This window comes from Chiloscyllium plagiosum, chromosome 11 (genome assembly GCF_004010195.1).
Source record: "Chiloscyllium plagiosum isolate BGI_BamShark_2017 chromosome 11, ASM401019v2, whole genome shotgun sequence".
Lineage (NCBI taxonomy): Eukaryota > Metazoa > Chordata > Chondrichthyes > Orectolobiformes > Hemiscylliidae > Chiloscyllium > Chiloscyllium plagiosum.
Window position 1 is genome coordinate 55,813,550 of NC_057720.1, and position 17,173 is coordinate 55,830,722.

Sequence of the window (17,173 nt, forward strand, 5' to 3'; positions counted from 1 at the left end):
ACAGTATGGTTTCCTTTGTTTACAATCAAATCAGTATTCCGAACAATGAGTTATTCGAACAAAATACTCCTCGCCCATCTTGTTCAGATAATTGAGATTGTTCTGTACTTCTGCTACTGAATGTCAGTGGTGGAGGGAGTGGATGTTTGTGGATGTGGTGCCAGTCAAGAAGGCTGCTTTGTCCTGGATGGTGTTATGCTTGGAGTCAAAGAGTCATACAGCTTAGAAACAGAGTCCAGCTGGTCCATGCTGACTGTGTTCCTGAACTAAACCAGTCCCACTTGCCTGCATTTCACCCATATCCCTCCAAACCTTTCCTATTCATTCAAAGTTTGTGAGAATATTTGTAGCTCGGGTGCTCGTTGTTGTGGTTCTGTTCGCTGAGCTGGGAATTTGTGTTGCAGACGTTTCGTCCCCTGTCTAGGCACAGGTCCAGTAGTTTGAGTATGCCGTCTTTGTTGATAGGTTCAATGTCCTGTTGTCTGTTCTGTATGTCCAGCAGGTTGGCTATTGTTTCTCTGGCTAGGGTTTTGTCGATAGAGGTGAACAATGCTGTTACATGCCGTTACAGGGAATTCCTAGAGGCATGGCACTCATCCACAGATTCAATCAATAAGCACATCGACCTGGACCCAATATACCGACCACTGCAGCGGACAGCTGGAACTGACAACCAGAAGCGGCAGATTCAAACCACTACAAATGCCGGAGGAAAGATCACACAAGCACTTCACAGGAGGCTCCCAAGCACTGAGGATGTCACCTAGACAGGGGACGAAACGTCTGCAACACAAATTCCCAGCTTAGCGAACAGAACCACAACTTTCCTATTCATGTACATTTCCAAATGCCTTTCAAATGTTGTAACTGTACTTGCATTCATCACTTCCTTTGGCAGTATATTTCACACATGAACCATTCTTTGTGTAAAAACATTGCCCCTCATATTCTTTTAAAATCTTTATCTTCTTAAAGATATGCCGCCTAGTTTTGAACACCTCCATCCTCGGGAAAGGACGTTTGTTATTCATGTTATCTATGCACCTCATGATTTTATGAACCTCTATAAGGTCACCCCTCAACCTCTTATACTTGTGAAAAACATCCCATTCTATCTAGTCTCTCCTTATAACTTAAACACGTCATTCCTGGAACATCCTGGAACACGTCATTGTGGCAGTGGGCGGCACGGTGGCACAGTGGTTAGCACTGCTGCCTCACAGCGCCAGAGACCCGGGTTCAATTCCCGCCTCAGGCGACTGACTGTGTGGAGTTTGCATGTTCTTCCCGTGTCTGCGTGGGTTTCCTCCAGGTGCTCTGGTTTCCTCCCACAGTCCAAAGATGTGCAGGTAAGGTGAATTGGCCATGCTAAATTGCCTGTAGTGTTAGGTAAGGGGTAAATGTAGGGGTATGGGTGGGTTGCGCTTCGGCGGGTCGGTGTGGACTTGTTGGGCCGAAGGGCCTGTTTCTACACTGTAATGTAACCTAATCTAATCCTGGTAAATCTGTTCTGAACCCTCTCCAATTTAATAATATCATTCTTAAAGCAGGACAATCTGAACTGCACACAATTCCTATACTTAAAGCTCTCTTCAATGAAGGCAAGCGTGTTAAACTCCTTCTTGACTACCCTATCTACCTGTGATGCAAATTTCAGAGAATTATGTACCTGAATCCCTAGGTCTCTCTGTTCTACTACACTACCCAGGGCTGGACTATTAACTGTATTAGTTCTGCTGTTGTGTGTATTACCAAATGCAGTACCTCACGTTTATCCAAATTAAACTCCGTCTGCCACTCCTCAGCCCATTGGTCCAACTGATCAAGATCTTTTTGTAACCTTAGATAACTTTCACTGTACCATCAATTTTAGTGTCAGCTGCAAATTTACTAACCATGCCTCCTATATTCTCATCCCCATCATTTATATAAATGACAAACAAAAGTGGACCCAGTGGACCCAGTACCAATCCCTGTAGAATCCCGTTCATCACAAAAAACAACCCTCCACCACCACCTTCCATCTCCAACCATCAAGCCAATTTTGTTTCCAATTGGCAAGCTCAACCCCCTGAATCCCATGTGATCTAACTTTACTAATTAGTCTACCATGCGAAACCTTGTCAAAGATTTTACTAAAGTGCATATAAACACCATCAACCAGTCTGCTCTCATCATTCTTTTTGGTTACTTCCTCAAAAATCAAGTGAGACACTATTCCCCTTGCACAAAACCATTCTGATTATCCCTAATCAATCCTTGCATCTCCACATCAGCTCCAAACATTTAGCTGATGTCGATGTCAGGCTTACAGGTCTGTAGTTCCCAGTCTTATACTTACAGCCTTCTTTAAATAAAGGTACAACATTAACCACTCTCCAGTCGTCTGGCACCTCTCCTATGATTACAGATGATACAAATATCTCTGCACCTCATTTGCGGAATTTCAAAATTTCTATGGAGCAGGAGAATCCACGTTTCGGGCATCAGTAATTCCTTGACTTGCTGTGTCTTTCCAGCACCACATTCTCGACTCTGATCCCCAGCATCTGCAGTCCTCACTTTCTCCCCGCAACTTCTTCCCTAACTTCCCACATATACTTGAGTTTTGTTGGAGCAAGTGGGGAGTATTCCATCACACTCCTAAATAGTCCTTGTAGATGATGGGCAGACTTCAGGGAGTCAGGAGGTGAGTTACTTGCCACTGTATTCCTAGTCTCTGATCTACTCTTGTAGACATTGTCTTAATGTGGTGAGAGTAGTTGAGTTTCTGGTCAATGGTAACCCCCAGGATAGTGTGTGTGTGTAGCTAGTTTCAGTGATGGTGACAGCATTGAATGTCAATAGCCTGGCACTGTGTGGCATGAATGTTACTTGCCACTTGTCAGTCCAAGCCTGAATATTGTCCAGATCTTGTTGCATTTGAACATGAACTGCTTCAGTATCCAAGTCGTGGATGGCGCTGAACATTGTGCAATCATCAGCAACCAACCCTACTTCTGACCTTATGATAGAGGGAAAGTCATTGACGAAGCAACTGAAGATGGTGGGCTTAGGACCTTACTCTGGGAACACGTGCAGAGTTGTCCTGGAGCTGAGATGACTGATCTCTAATAACCATGACTATCTTCCCATGTGTCAGGCATGACTCCAAACAGTGCAGAGTTTGCCTCCTGATTTACATTGATTCCAGTTTTGGTTTTCTTGATTCCACACTTGGTTGAATGCAGCCTTGATGACAAAGGCTGTCATGCTCACCTCTAGAATTCAACTATTTTGTCCATGTTTGAATCAAGGCTGGGATGAGGTCAGGAATTGAGTGGTTGTGGCAGAACTCAAAACTGGGCATCACTGAGCAGGTTATTGTTGAGCTGGTGCTGCTTGATAGCACAATTGATGACACCTTCCATTATTTTATTTATGATCAAGAGTTGATGGGGTGGTAATTGGCCAGGTTGGATTTTTCCTGCTTTTTATATACAGAACATATCTGAGCAATTTTCCACATTCTCGGGTAGATGCCAGTGTTGTAACTGTACTGGAAGAGTATGGCTAGGGGAGCAGCAAGTTCTGGAGCACAAATCTCCAGTCCTATTGCCAGAATGTTGTCAGGGCCCATAGCCTTTGCAGTATCCATTGTCTCCAACTGTTTCTTGATATCACATGAAGCGAATCGAATTGGCTGAAGTCTGGCATCTGTAATGCTGGGGTCCACTGGAGAAAGCCAAGATAGATCATCCATTCAGCACTTCTGGTGAAGATTGCTGCAAATGCTTCAGCCTAGTCTTTTGCACTAATGTGCAGAGCTCTTCCATCATTGAGAATGGGGGTATTTGTGGAGCCGCCTCTTCCAGAGTTTATGGTGTTTAATTGTCCACCACCATTCATGATTGGATGTGGCAGGACTGGAGAGCTAAGATCTGATCTGTTGGTTGTGGATCACTTAGCTCTGTCTATCACTTGCAGCTTATACTGTTTGGCATGTAAGTAGTCCTGGTCTGTAGCTTCACGAAATTGGCACCTCATTTTCATGTATGCCTCGTGCTGCTTTTAACATGCCCTGCTGCACTCACCATTGAACTAGGGTTGAGCCCCTGGCTTGATGGTAATGGTTGAATGGTGAATACACCGTGCCATGAGTTTGCAGATTTTGCTGGAGTGTAATTCTGCTGCTGTTGATGGCCCACAGTGCCTAATGAATGCCCAGTCCTGAGTTGCCAGATCTGTTTAAAGTCTGTCCAATTTATCACAGTGATAGTGCCACACAACATGATGAAGGTTACTCTCAATGTGAGGCAGGACTTTTCTGCACATGGACTGTTTTATGGTCACTCTTACCAGTACTGTCATGGACAGGTGCATCTGCAACCTGCAGATTCAAAAGGATGAAGTCAAATATTGTTTTTTCTCTCTTATTGTTTCCCTCACCACCTGCTGCAGAAATAGCATAGCACTATTGTCCTTTAGGAACCGACCAGCTCGATCAGTAGTACTGCTGCCGAGCCATTCTTAGTGGTTGACATTGAAATCTCCCAACCAGAGTACATTTTGCATGCTTGCCACTCTCAGTTTTTCCTTTAAATGTTGTTCAACATGGGTAGGAGGATGGTATGCGGTAATGAGTGGGAACTTTAGAACATAAGAACTAGGAGCAGCAGTAGGCTATCTGGCCCTTTGAGCCTGATCTACCATTCAATAACATCGTGGCTTCGTGAACTCAGCTCCAGTCACCCACCCTCTCAATGTAACACTTAATTTCTTTATTGTTCAAAAAATATCTACCTTGGCTTTAAAAACATTTACTGAAGTAGCATCAACTACTTCACTGGGCAGGAAATTGCATAGATTCACAACTCTCTGGGTGAAGAAGTTCCTTCTCAATTCAGTCATACACATGCTTCCCATAATTTTGAGGCTATGCCCTCTTGTCCTAGTTTCACCTGCCAGCGGAAACATCCTCTCTATTTCTATCTTATCGATTCCCTTTGTAATTCTGTATATTCGTATAAAATCCTCCCTGATTCTTCTAAGTTCCAATGAATATAATCCCAGTCTACTCAGTCTCTCCTAAGAAGCCAACCCCCTCAACTCTGGAATCAATCTAGTGAACCTCCTCTGCACCCCTTCTAGTGCCATTACATCCTTTCTCAATGAGTAAGGAGGGCAAAATTGCACGCAGTACTCCAGGTGTGGCCTCACCAGAATCCTATAAAACAACCTTCTGTGATTGATGCACAAGGACTCCCAGGTGCCTCTGCTTAGAAGAATGCTGCAACGTTTTACCATTCAAGTTATAGTCCTTTTTACTGTTATTTCTACCAAAGTGGATGACTTCACATTTATTAACATTGTATTCCATCTGCCAGACCTTTGCCCACTCACTTAAAGTATCTGTGTTCCTCGGCAAAGTTTTACAGTCCTCTGCACACTTTGCTCTGCCACTCATCTTAGTGTCATCTGCAAACTTTGACAAACTCCACGTGGTCACCAATTCCAAATCATCTATGTAAATAGTGAATAATTGTGGTCCCAACACTGATCCCTGAGGCACACCACTAGTTACTGATTGCCAAGCAGAATAGCACTCATTTATCCCCATTCTTTGCTTCCAGTTAGTCAAACAATTCTCTATCCATGCGAATACTTTACCCGTAATGCCGTGCATTTTTATCTTATACAGCAGCCTCTGTGCTGCACCTTGTCAAAGGCCTTTTAGAAATCCAGGTACACATCTAGTGGGTCCCCGTTATCCACTGTGTTTGTAATATCTTAACAAAATTTGAAAAGATTAGTTAAGCTTGACCTGCCCTTTATGAACCCATGCTGCATCTGCCCAAGAGGACAATTCCTATCAAGATGCCTTGTTATTTCTTCCTTGATACTAGACTCAAGCATCATCCTCACTACAGAAGTTAAGCTAACTGGTTTATAATTCCCCATCTTTTGTCTGCTGCCCTTTTTAAATAGTGGCATCACATTTGCTGTTTTCCAATCTGCTGGAACTGCCCCAGAGTCCAGCAAATTTTGGAAAACTACTAAAAGTGCACTTGCTATTTCTCTCACCATCTTTTAGTACCCTGGGATGCATTTTGTCAGGGCCAGGAGACTTGTCTATCCTTAGCTCCGTTGTCTTGCCCAACACTACCTCTTCTGAGATAATGACTGTTTCCAGGTCCTCACCTACCTGTGTCGCCTTGCCAATTACTGACATGTTATTTGTGTCCTCCACTGTGAAGACCGATACAAAATACCTGTTCAATCCTCGGCCATTTCATCATATCCCATAACTAAATGCCCCTTCTCATCCTCTATAGATCAATGTTTACTTTAGCCACTCTTTTTCGTTTTATATATTTAAAGAAACTTTTGCTATCAGTCTTTATATTCTGTGCTAGTTTTTCTCATGTTCTATCTCCCTTTTCTTTATAGCTCTTTTTGTAGCTTTCTGTTGACCTTTAAAACTTTCCCAATCTTATAGTTTCCCGCTGATCTTGGCCATTTTGTCTGCCTTCTCTTTCAATTTGATATTCTCCTTAATTTCCTTAGACATCCATGACCAACTATCCCTTTTCTTACAGTCCTTCCTTTTCACTGGAATATATCTTTGCTGAGCACTCTGAAAATTGCTTAGAAAGTCCTCCAGTGCTCATCAATTGTCCACCATAATGTCTTTGTTTCCAGTCTACTTTAGCCAACTCCTCCCTCATTCTATTGTAGTCTCTCTTGTTTAAGCATAGGACCCTGATATTGGATTTTATCTTCGCATTCTCAATCTGTATTCTAAATTCAACCATACTGTGATCACTCCTTCCAAGTGGATCCCTGACAATGAGGTCATTAATTATTCCTGGCTCATTACACAGGACAGACCTACGGTAGCTTCCTCCCTTGTTGGTTCCATTACATACTGTTCAAGAAAACTATTGCAGATACACTCAATGAACTCCTCAAGGCTACCCTGACCGAGCTGGTTCGACCAATCAACATGTAGATTACAATTCTCCATATAATTGCTATACCATTTTTACAGGCATTAGTTATTTCTTTGTTTATTGCCTGCCCCAATGTGATGTTATTATTCGGTGGTGTATAGACTATGCCTATCAGTGACTTTTTCTTCTTAGAATTTCTAATTTCCACCCAAATGGATTCAATATTTCTTTGCCTATGTTAAACCTGAAGCCATGAGACTTCATGAGGTCCACAGTCAATGCTGAGGTCTACCAGAGCAAATTCTTCCTGATTGTATAACATTGTTCTGGGTCTGTGTCTATCTAGGGATGGTATTAGTGGTGTCTGGGACATTGTCTGGAACATAAGATATGATTTTGTGAGTATGATTTTGTCAGAGTATTGCTTGATTAGCCTGTGAGACAACTCTTCTAATTTTGGCACGAGCTCCCAGGCATCACTAAGGAGGTCTTTGCAGGGTTGACAGGGCTATTTCTGCTGTTGTCATTTCTGGTGCCTAGGTTGATACCAGGTGATCCCTGAAGGAAATTAGTGAACCAGATGGGTTTTTCCCAACAATCAACAATGGCTTCACGGTCAGCAGCAGATTCTTAATTCCAGATATTTTCTACTGAATTCAATATTCCAACATCTACCTGGTGGGATTTTAACCGGAATCCCGAGAAATTTCTGAGTTTCTGAATTAATAGTCAAGTGATAATACCACTGGGCCATCATCTCTCCCTCTACTTTGTCCTTATCCCTTTCTTATCATATTCACCTCCCCACTTCATTGTCGATATTCATATGAAAAAGAATGATTAAAATGAGCCCTTATGAAAATTAGCTAGCATAATGCATACCATAAAAGAAGAGAAGGAAGAGGCAAGGGAATTTGATAAAATAAGTTTGTTTATTTGACATGTGCCTGCTGTTTTACAGGGAGGCATCTATTTCCATGACAAAAGAATGCAGGGAGCAATCAGTGCTTATGGAAGAGATGGAAATAGACAAGGAGTCAACCCTCATACCTCTCAGCATTGAACAGCAAATGGAAAAATGCAATGTAAAGATCATTAATCTACATCCGCAGCAAGAAAAGACCTCAACACAAGTAAGTATTGTACTTACTTAAATTTGTGCTTAATGCAGGGGGTTGGTCAGCCAGTGTGTGCTGCAATGATGCCAACAGTGTAGATTCATCTACTGCACTGACGTTACCAGGAAAGAATCTCATTCTTAACCTCACCCCTTGTCTGAAGCATGGTGCCCCTCAAACTAAACCACTACCAGTCATCACTCTCTGATAGCGATTTCCCCTTTAGTGCTCAATATAAAGAACTTTAGTACTTCATATAAGTTGTTGCTAATAATGCATAATGAGATCTATAGATTATCACCAGGTTTGTGATATAAGCAGAGATGAAATGCATTCCATTAAATGAGAACAAGCAAGTGAAGAGGGAACTCCAGTAGCGTAAATACATTCTCCACTCTAATAACATTGTTACAATTAGTTTTTGAGATATATTGTCCCTTCCTTATCATATTCACTTGCACATCCTCCCTCATGCTTAGGGCTCATTCCTCGGTCTAAATAACCCTTAGATAAACATAGTCTTGCTGATACTTATTACAGGAAATCAAGGGTACGGCACAAAATTAGGTCTTTAGACATCATTGCTGGGCAGCTTGGAAGATTCCAATGCCATAGAAAGACAATGAGTGCAAGAAGGGCTGATGCCCAAAACACCGTCTCTCTTCCTCGGATGCTGCCTGACTTTTCCATTTGAATAAAGAACAAAGAAAATTTACAGCCCAGGAACAGGCCCTTCGGCCCTCCAAGCCTGAGCTGATCCAAATCCACTGTCTAAACCTATCGCCCAATTCCTAATCATCTGTATCCCTCTGCTCCCCAACTACTCATGCATCTGTCCAGACACACATTAAATGAATCTACTGTGCCTGCTTCTACTACCTCTGCTGGCACCTACCACCTACTGTTTAAAGTACTTGCCACGTATATCCCCCTTAAACTTTTCACTGCTCACCTTGAACTCATGACCTCTCGTTATTGAATCCCTCACCCTGTGAAAAAGCTTATCTCTATCTACCCTGTCTATGTCCTTCATGATTTTGTAGACCTCACTCATTGTGTTTTTCCAGCACCACACCTTTTGACTCTGTTCTCCAGCATTTGTAGTCCTCACTTTGTCCTGGTATAAAGGGAGCATATCAGATGAATGGGCATTCAGTTACCATCTTTAGCCGATTGTACTGGAAGCAGAGTGGAAACAACATGGGCTACCACCAGGCATTTTCCAAATCTTCCTGCAATGATTGTGCCCGCACTAAGGCCAAAGTTCAGCAAATGCTAAGACTTGTTTGTGACTGGTTGGGGGACCTGTGAGGCTTCCCACATTTTACTTCTGTATCAGTTCTGCTGCTACTACAAGTCATCCTGTGGAGTGGCTTCCTATCTGTAGCGGTGGCCTACTAGCTGTGGTTACAGTTAATTTTATCTAAATTAAGATGTTTTCAGTGGACATTTTGAAATAGCCTTTGTGGCTCTCTTCCACAGTGACAGGTGCCAGTGGGGCATGCTGCATGTCTATGGCTGAAGGACCTTTGGGTCAGCAATTTCAGAATTCCATCCACCCATTGTCCTTAATTGGTTGGCAGACCACCTCCAGAAAGATTGCAAGTGAACAGGCTGTCAACAAGCACATGATCTGGTTTTGAAAATTGTTCCAATCCATGAAGACTTTTAAAAGTGGGCGGCGCGGTGGCAGAGCAGTTAGCACTGCTGCCTCACAGCGCCTGAGACCCGGGTTCAGTTCCCGCCTCAGGCGACTGACTGTGTGGAGTTTGCACGTTCTCCCCATGTCTGCGTGGGTTTCCTCCGGGTGCTCCGGTTTCCTCCCACTGTCCAAAGATGTGCAGGTCAGGTGAATTGGCCATGCTAAATTGCCCATAGTGTTAGGTAAGGGGCAAATGTAGGGGTATGGGTGGGTTGCACTTCGGCGGGTCGGTGTGGACTTGTGGGCTGAAGGGCCTGTTTCCACACTGTAACATACCAATTTGCAAATATTAACAGATTCTAGTGACCCAATTTATAGTTTTGGAAATAGGAGATGGCCTTCACAGCTTTTAAAAAGTATAAGTTTATAATTCTGTATCACTGGACACCTCAATTCTATAATCAAATTCCATCAAACATTTCAGAGTTGCTTGGCTGTCAGTGGTAGTATACAAACATAGCCATTTTCTCAAAAGGTGGTTAATGATTGGAACTCTCACTTCTATAAAGTTACAGAGATTGGGAATTTGAATATGTTCAAAGTTTAATTAGACAGAGTTTTGATTGGTAAGGGAATCAAGATTATGGTGTGAGGAAAATAGAGTTGAAGCCACAATCAAAATTGCCATAATTATACTGAATAGTGTACTTCTGTTCTTATTTCTTACGTTCTTAAGTTAAAAGTCAATAAAAGTGCCAATGAAATCATTTCTGAACTTCAATGCATTTTATCCCAAAATCACAGTTGCTTAGCCAGCCTTAGAACTGTCGGAAAAACTCAGTTAGGTTGGAGCCTGAGAATTCCAGAAGCAGTGAAAAAGGACCGATACCTTGGAAATCTCTAGAGTTATGTCCTAGGTAGAAAGCTATACATTGTCCTGATCTGCTACATACAGGACATTACAGGACACAGCAGCAGGAGACAACAGTAATAGTTGCCATCAAATAAGGAAAACTTGAGGGAAGAGCACAGGAAGCTAGATTTCATCAGTTTGTAGTCAGAGATGTTGGAGACTGAGAATTTCATCTTTGCAATGAGAATCTAGACAGAGTTCCCTTACATTCACAGTTCTCATTACGTTCTTCATCACTATTTTTATCTTGCAGTGAAGATGTTAAACTATTCAGATAACTTCCATCTCAATCATATTCTGACAATGCAGACTTACAAACTGAACTGTAGCACTAACTAAAGTACTGAAAAGTACACACATAAGAACATAAGAAATAAAAGCTGAACCTCAAGCATTTTTTTTAATATTCGCTCATGGGATGTGGGCTTAACAATCATTGCTTATCCCTAATTGCCATTGAGAGATTGGTGGTGAGTCGCTTTCTTGGACCACTGCAGTCCATGTGCTACAGGTAAACCCACAATATACTTAAGAAGGGAATTCCAGGATTTTCATGTAGTGACAGTGAAGGAATGGCAAAATATTTCTAAGTTTGGATGGTGAGTGACTTGGTAGGGGTGGGTGAGTACTTGCAGGTGGTGTGCTGCGTTTCTTCTGAATGAAGGTGGTTGTGGTTTTGGAAGATGCTGTCTAAGGATCCTTGTTGAATTTCTGTGCTGCATCTTATAGATATACATACTGCTACTATTGGTAATGGAGGGAGTGGTTGTTTATGGATGTTGTGTCAATCAAGTGGGCTGCTTTCTCCTGCATGGTGTCAAACTTCCTGGGTGTTGTTGGAGCTGCACTCATCCAGACAAGTGGGAAGTATTCGATCACACTTCTTACCAGGTCCAGGTCTTGTTTGGACATGGACTGCTTCAATACGTAAGGATTCACAAATGGTGATGAGCATTGTGCAATTATCAGCAAACATCTCAACTTGTAATCTTATGATGGAGGGAAGGCAGTTGATGAAGCGTTTAAAATATTTAATTACTTAAAATGATCATGATTGAACTTCTGCCTTAACGCATTCTTACCCTATTCCCATAAAAGTATAGCCATAGTCCCATTCTCTCATCAGAAGAGACAATTCATGGTGGTTTAATGTGAAGAATATCACACCCCAGTCAAGGAGAAAGGTTGAGAATGTGGGACTTTCATGGCAACCTCAGCCAATACAAGAATTGAACCCTTACTGTTGGCATTGCTCAGAATCACAAATCAGCCATCCAGCCAATCGAGTTAGCCAACTCCCAAAGAAGTAAATTCACCATTGGGGAATTGAACCCCAGTCCACCATGTGACAGGCAGGGATCCTAACCCTTAATCTAACGAGGATATAACTTTATTCTCTTACTGATAAGCTTACCCCTGTTTTTAATATATTCAGCAATTAAAGTATCTTGCTTTTAATGAAATATCCACAATTATATGGAGTAGAGAATTTTAAAGACTTACAACCTTCTGAGTGAAGACACTTCTCTTCAGCTCAGATCTAAATGGCAAACATTTATCCTGCGATTATTAATCTTTGATTTAGATCTCTAACCAGAGGAAACAGTCTGTCAACACCTCTCTGTCCTATTCAGTTGCTCTCCTATAATGCCGTAGTTGCATTCCCGTGCGACACCATAATATAGAAAATTGTGGAGTAGAAATAATGGGGCTTATTGGAAAAACAAGATTAGGGCCGAACAACTAATAATACCGTAAAAATCAAAATAGAAGTAGTAGTTAGCCTAACACAAACGATACCACAGTCTAAGTAAATTTTGACTTGTTGTAACTGACCTACTGTATGGCACGGTATAGTGTAATTCATCAGAATCTTCAACTAATTACCCTTGATTGGCATTTAGACATGCTGGCTGCACTGAATTCTAGCCAGTTTCTGATTCCATCCAACAGTAACACTGCACAAGTCATATCCCAGAATGAAATTTGCCAGAATGAAATAGATCAAGAGCTAAATCTTAATTTCTTTCGCTAAGTGTCAGTTTTGTGAAATTTTTCAGAGGGTTTCATATCGCGATGCTTGGGGACATGTATCACCTTATTTTATAAAACCCTCCTGATTTATTATCATTTGGTTCCCCCCTCACATATTCTAGCATTTCCAAAATAACTCACCACTTCCTGGATATCCCAGAATTGACCAACATCCATGGTGCAGCACCATCTTTAAAAGGATACTGTGCACAAGAGCTGACAGTCTGGAGCTACCCTGCATGGTACCTGACATTGGCCCTGGACGTGGCAGACAATGGAAAATTGGTGCTTCTCTCCTGGGCAGGGATACAGAGATCCTACTGATGGGGATGGGGTGATGAAGAGTCAGGATGTCCTTTTTTCCCAGGCCAACAGAGGATGCCATTCTATTGGAACCACACCAATCTGGACCAGGTTTACCATCCAGGCCAGTGCAGTCTCAACCATCTGAAGGAATGTACAGAATGTAGGAAGATCAATGACTTTCTGCACTCTGTTAATGAAAGTGCCATTATCTTCACATTGATACCTCATATTCACTCTTTCTCTGCTGCTGTACCCACCATTTCCTCCAACAGTTTCCCCACTCACTCTCATCCTCACTAACATCTGACGTTGACTAACCCTGAATCTCTTCTGCATGGCCTTCTCACCCCCTCAGGACATCTCTACACATGCACCAAATATAACATGCTGCCACTCACCTTTCTCTCACTCGCCCATTATGTGCAGAGTTTCCTGACTAACTACCCTGAGCAGTTGACTGACCATGTCCAAGCCCCCAAAAACTATTGTGTTTTTACTCACTGAAACAGATTCACTTGTCAGATCCCAGAACGTAACCTGCCTTAATAGATCAGATATTTTCTAACATCTAAACATATTTTTTAAACAAAAAGAATGAAAGAAGCTCTTAATACAAACAACAAAGCCAGGTTTAAAACTGTGCCTCAACACTTTCCTATTACTGTTAGTCAATTCCAGTGAAATTTCACTCATTTAAGTTTTTTAATTAACAGATTGCTCCCAGCTTCTTGCCTCAGGCTATAGAGATATTTTCACGATGCTTTTCCAAGTCTACTAACATAAACATTTCACAATACTTTTCACAAAGTTCTGATTTGGAGATGCCGGTGTTGGACTGGGGTTTACAAAGTTAAAAGTCACACAACACCAGGTTATGGTCCACAGGTTTATTTGGAAGCACTAGCTTTTGGAGCGCTGCTCTTTCATCAGGTGGTTGTGGAGTATAAGATCGTAAGACACAATATATAATTTTGTTACATCACACTGTAAACTTTTGCTATAAGTTCTGTGTCTTACGATCTTATACTCTATAACCAACTGATGAAGGAGCAGTGCTCCGAAAGCTAGTGTTTCCAAATAAACCTGTTGGACTATAACCAGGTGTTGTGTGATTTTTAACTTTTCACAAAGCTCTTCATGAGAAAGCTAACGAGCCAACTGATCAGTGATGCTGATGCAAAGTCCAATCCAGCAGTAGTGAGGTTGTTCTCCTGGCATTTTGGAATGGTGGCAGTGGCAGCAAAGCTCCTCCAGTGATCAGGAATGGCAGCACTGGTGGCAACAAACAATTCAAGGTGGCAGCACTGGCATGGCAACATTTGCAGCAAAGCAGGGCTCGAGGTCCAGCAGTGTCCTGGCTTGGCAGCGCAGCCAGGGATTCTTGGTTCGGAGGCGAGTGTGTGTTCCGCGACATCAGTGTAGTAGACCCAGCAGTGAAGTGATGGTGCCTAAAGTGAGGTAACTCCTATGTTGGTGGGTCCGGCGTAGGCGTTGGTAGGCAGTGGAGATTCCCTTTAGACTCAGTGCCTGCATAGACTGGGTCAGAAAGACTGATATTCTGAACTTTTTACTTCTTTGTATTTGAAATTTATTCCTATGATCTATAATGTTGGACTATTTATTTCTTTACTTCTCTAATTTCTTTTTTGTTTCCTAAGAATTTGACATTAAGTATGTGTACCTAGGTACTATTGTATCTAAGATGGCGCTGTAATGCAATGACTGTAAACATTTCACTGTACTCATTTGAGTACATGTGACAATAAATCTAACTCAATTCAATTCAATTCAGACAAAACTACTCAACAGTCTAAATGTGGCATAACCAATATATGACTTCATTGCAATGAGGTGTCCTCATCCTTGTACTCTGACTTTCATGCTTTAAAAATTAACATTCTACAGTATTTGCTTTTCTAATTATTTGCCCTATTTGCATGTTAACTTTCTGTGATTTATGTATCTGAACGAAATTTGTCTAATTACCAACATTCACATTTTTAAAACATATTGTGCTCTTCTGTTCTTCTATCTGTAACCTTTTTACTCAATAAATTTCCAAAAAACCACCCCTTTTGGCTCCTTGTCCCATGTTTCTTTCCTTTCTAACTTTATATCATCAGTAAAATTAGTTATGTTACACATTATCCCTTCATCTAAATATTTAAATAGCTGACGACCTAAGCACAGATCCTTGCAGCAGTCTGTTATGTACATCAGGGAAAAGACTTTGTTTATTTATCCAATCCATGCCCCTCATGATTTTATAAACCTGTATAAGGTCACCCCTCAACCTCTGACGCTCCAGCGAAAACAGCCCTAGACCATTCAACCTCTCCCTGTAGCTCAAATCCTCTAATTCTGGCAACGTCCTTGTAAATCTTTTCTGAAGCCTTTCACGTTTCACAATATCTTTCCGATAGGAAGGAGACCAGAATTGCATGCAATATTCCAACAGTGGCCTAACCAATGTTCTTAATTCTTTAAACAATTTCCATTACTTATCTATTAATGTATCTTTTCATCTAATTATCTCATCTACATGCAGCCAACTTGCCTTTTGTGCCTCGGTAATTGTGTAAATTTGATAGTTTTGTACATAACCACATCATTCTAAAATTTAATATGAAACTTTATCATATTATGATCATACTTTTTTGGAGGGTCCTTTTTTCTAAGATTACTTGTCAATATTGTCTCATTATATAAGACCTAAAATAGGTAGTTTCCTAGTAGATCCTCAACCTACTGCTCAAGAAGGCTGTCTCAAATTAATCCCTTCATGAACTTGTCCTCCAAGCTGCTTATGAAAATTTGGTTTTCTCAGTCAATTTGAAGGTTAAAGTCTTTCAGGGTTATTTAATAATACTTGGTATAAATTATTTTAAACAAATTATCGGAAAGATGTTGTGAAACTTGAAAGGGCTCAGAAAAGATTTGCAAGGATGTTGCCAGGGCTGGAAGATTTGAGCTATTGGGAGAGGTTGAATAGGCTAGGGCTGTTTTCCCTGAAGCATCGGAGGCTGAGGGGTGACCTTATAGAGGTTTATAAAATCGTGAGGGGCATGGATATAATAAACAGACAAAGTCTTTTCACTGGGGTGGGAAAGTCCAGAACTAGAGGTCATAGGTTTAGGGTGAGAGGGGAAAGATATACAAGAGATCTAAGGGGCAACATTTTCACACAGAAGGTGGTACATGCATGGAATGAGCTGCCAGAGGAAGTGGTGGAGGCTAGTACAATTGCAACATTTAAATGACATCTGGATGGGTATACAAATAGGAAGGGTTTGGAGGAATATGGGCCTGTGCTGGCAGGTGGGACTAGATTAGGTTGGGATATCTGGTCAGAGTTGGACTAAAGGGTCTGTTTCTGTGCTGTACATCTCTATAACTCTATGACTCTATTTAGACACATTACAACTCTAGGGGAGGTGGAACTTGAACCTAGATCATCTGGCACAGAAGGAAGGACATTACCACAAGTATCTTATACCCTTATCATATTGCTATTTTCATATGCTGTACAGCATTTTAAATAATGTAAAGGAATTGGTAACTATTGTTGAACACTATCTCATCTTCATACAATCTATTTGATTTTACCCAAATTAATACTCTGCTCTACAGGCTGGACTTTTCTCCTTCAGACTCCTAAATTTACCCTTATCTGAACCCTCTCCCCTTTTTTAGCTTATCCCCTTATCTGTTACCTTCATTATTTAACTCAGAAGTGGATTGATTCAATATTTCTGGAGAAGATAAATCTAGAATTGGATAAACAATTGGCAGCATACACACTGTTAGAAACAAACTGTCCAGTGCATAAACGTTTGATAACAACAATGAAAGTGAAATGTATTTCTGAATTTTGAACGCATAAAATAGACTTAAGAAAATAATCAAATAAGCTTTTCTCTGAGGATATTACTAAAGATTTTACTTTCTTACTTGAATTACAGTTTACAGTAAATAACTTATCTAGCATTACTTACAACCTCAGGACATCTCAATGTATTTTACAATCAATGAAGTACATTTTGCAGTGTAGACCCTGATGAATTGTAGCAGCCAATTTGTCCACAAGATCCCACAAGTAACTTTGCAGTAATCCTGTACAAGTGTAGGTCGTCCCAAAGGAACAACTCCCTCTTTTCCCCCACACTGGTGCCAATAACCCAGGAACGAAATCCCCTGCCTGCCAAGTAACCCCTTCAGCCATGCACAT